Source organism: Zalophus californianus, chromosome 3 (assembly GCF_009762305.2).
Source record: "Zalophus californianus isolate mZalCal1 chromosome 3, mZalCal1.pri.v2, whole genome shotgun sequence".
NCBI classification, from domain to species: Eukaryota; Metazoa; Chordata; class Mammalia; order Carnivora; family Otariidae; genus Zalophus; species Zalophus californianus.
Genome location: NC_045597.1, coordinates 137026882 through 137030173, shown reverse-complemented (window position 1 = coordinate 137030173; position 3292 = coordinate 137026882). Strand labels below are relative to the sequence as shown.

The following is a 3292-nucleotide window of genomic DNA, read 5'->3' as shown; positions in this document are numbered from 1 at the left end:
GCTGATGTTTCTCATGCTGCCTGGCCAAGCTCTTTGTCAGCCTCATTAAGCGTAAATATAATGACAGCCCAATCTAGTTAGGGCTGAAAGAAGAGGCTAACGCAATTCTGAAATCATTAGAAGGCACTTTGAAATATGGATTTATATTCTTAGGCATTAACAATGAACTTTGGCCTCTGTGTATATTGTGCTTTAAAATATCAGGTAATATAAAACATTTTTAAAAAATCAGGGAATAATATATAGTCAGGTACACGCATATAATTTATAAATAAGGAAATACATAGACATCTACCAGGGAGTTATCCTTGAAATTTTTCCCTAAGGAGATGGTGAGATTGATTACAAAAGTTTTGCAGTCCCTCCTATAGACTAAAAAGGCCCATACCTTCAATTTCAAGTTTGACTCTGAGCTTCCTAGAAGCTTTAAAAAGTGAGAGGGAGATAGAAAAAGAGATGGACAGTTAGGACATAATTTTCATGCTCAGAAATGACAAAGCAGACCTCAAGATAAGTAAAACTTTTTTTCTTTTCCCCTGCAAAAAGCTTTGTTTCCATTTGGTCCACGACTTGGGAGAGGGCTCCAGGGTGGTTAAAAACTGCCTTGTGGGTGCAGGGAGAGGCTGAGGCACAAGCTCAGGTAACCAGAGGGATGTCAGAGGGGCCCCCCCAAAGGCCGCCGGGCTCTGGAGGCTCCTAGTGGCGCTTGAGGGGGAGCCTTTCGAAGAGATACTGGCCCAGCCCAGCCTGGGCAGGTGAGTCAGGCGGTTGGCCATCTTCTTGAGGAGTTTCACCTCCTCATTCAGGAAGCGGCTCTCCGGGAAGTCAGGGAGCCCGGGGTCTGCGCTGGCAGAACCCAGGCATGCAGCCCAAGAGCGCCGGGGCCAGGTTCTTCTCCAGAACCAGGGCGGCTTCCAGCTCCCTGGTTCTGGAGAAGAGCCCCCTCATCTCGGGACGAGGGTTTCCCTTCCTCATCTTGGGACAGCTTCTGCACATCCTGGAAGAGGGCACGGCCGCCGTGCTCGTTTTGCATCTTCAAGAGACACTCGGCATCCTCGCGCTTCTCCTCAGCCGGCTCAAGGAAGAAGTGGCCCACACCTTCCAGAGCCACATCGTCACGGTCGAAATAGAAGCCCAGAGAGAAGTAGGTGTAGGAGGCCCGCAGATACATGTTGACCAGGCAGTTGACAGTGGCGTCCAGCTCCATGGAATAGTTCTGACAAATCTGGGAGCTCGTGGTTGATTGGTGATGAGGAGCTAAGCTCAGAATTGGTTGTTGGCTGGTCCTGGAGGCAGCAGGTGGCCAAGAAGATGGCTCCCAATGTTGTGACTGGAAAAAAGGTTGGACGATGGTGGTTGGCTGGTAGAAGGGGCATCCCTGGGTCTGTTCTCCCCAAACACTGTTGAATCAAGAGACAGATCTACAGGACCGCTGGGCGCACTGCGATAAGTAAAATTTTTTTGAGCTTAAAAAAAAAAAGGGAAGTTTTTTATGGGGTTTTTCCTATGGGGGCTGGGTGATACAGTGGACAATATCATCAGATTTTTTCCTATGGTGAGAGTTTCATTTAACTGCTTCACAAAAGATTTTTACTAAATGTCAACAGCAAAATATCTAAATGCAACTCAAGGGAAGCAATTCTGCAAGGGAGGAGAATGAGATAGCCCGGGTATTTGACTTTTTGGTGGTCTGTCCAAATGCAAGAATCCAATCCAGTGTAGTATATCTTCCCACGAATGTGACTCCCTCCAGTGGGGTTCTGGGTTGGAGTGGGCTGGCAGTCAGGCTGACCTTGGGTTCACTGTTGAAGGCTAGAGTGTCAGTTACATGTGGGGCTAGTTGGGGAGGGTAAGCATACTTGGGAAATTACATAGATAGGGCTATCTTTTTGAGAAAACAGAGTTTGGGGGAGGGGGGGCCTGACCTGGGTGGAGAACATCCCACCTGTGCCAAGAGGGTGGTACAAAGGGCAAAGCCATGTTTGTTAAACTAGCTCATGAGGCAAAAACACCAACGGGTATGTTTTTCATCTGTTCCCATGATTCTTGCGTCCCTCGTGTGGGCAGCCAGATGGAAATTTTCCCCACCCATGACCTTGATCAGATTTCAGGCAGCGGGGGTTCTTTAATCTTTTAAGATCTCATTGAATGCTTTCCCTCAACTCTGATGTGTGTGTTTCTTAGGCAGTTATGGGCCCGCGAGGAGCAGGAGTCCCAGAACCGGGCTACATAATTCTGAACCCTGGCTCTACCGCATACTCTGAGATCTGGGGCAAATTTAGATCTCTTCTTTGTGCCTCCGGTTTTTTATTTCAAAAACAAATAAACCGGCAAACAAAGGATGAGGAGACCATCTCATAACAATGAGACTTAAATGAGTTAATACCTGTACACCACTTAGGACAGTGCCTGGAACATACTAAGGGCCCAGTAAATGTTAGTGCTTAATATAAGCAAAGCAGACATAAATATAAAGAAACGATGGGTCCTGGAGTCAGGCTGCCTGGAGTCAAACCTTGACTCTTGCACGTACTGGTGTGGTCCCCTTAGCTCCTCCTTTGTGGCACCCTACACTTGGGGTTGCTGTATGGGTTCCACCCACTAGCAAGAGGACAGGGGCCCGCCCATGGGAAGCACTCCCTAAGTGTTACTACCGTGAATGCTGTGCCGATAGTTGGGATCTTTGCAGCGCTAACATTTAACTTTTAGATGCATTTTGCATACAAATAGCTCAGTTTTCACTGTTACCCTGTCACTATAGTCTAAGGGTCTGATGTTTGGCTTAAAATTGAAACCAGGGTCCCTTACTCTTTTGCCTGGCATAGGTACGGGTGATGGATGTCCCCTCTTCTTGGGCTCTGATTTCCTTACATCTGTGCCGGGGTAGTGCATAAACTGTATACACATATCAGTCCATGTTTTTCTTAACAAAACTTGATTCCATAATTTGGTTAACATCTGTGAAGCAGCAAAGTTGTGATTTGTTTTCACTGTGTTCTCCTGAGACTCCCAGTTCTGTTGCAATCCTCAGACCTTTCTGTGGGCCTCCTCCTCCCTCCTCCTCCCTCCTCCCGCCTCCCTCCTCCTCCTACCTTCTTCCTCCTCCCTTCTTCCTCCTCCCTCCTCCCTCCTCCTCCCTCCTTCCTCCTCCTCCCTCCTCCTCCCTCCTCCCTCCTCCTCCCTCCTTCTTCCTCCTCCCTCCTCCCTCCTCCTCCCTCCTTCCTCCTCCTCCCTCCTTCCTCCTCCTTCCTCCTCTCTCCTCCTCCCTCCTCCTCCCTCCTCCTCCCTCCTC

The 3292-nt window shown here is 48.6% G+C and overlaps 1 pseudogene; it reads right to left on the bottom strand.

Annotated features, from left to right (window-relative positions):
• Nucleotides 1–696: 696 nt before the first annotated feature.
• On the bottom strand, nt 697–2823 carry LOC113920348 (annotated as a pseudogene).
• Between the last annotated feature and the right edge of the window lie 469 nt (nt 2824–3292).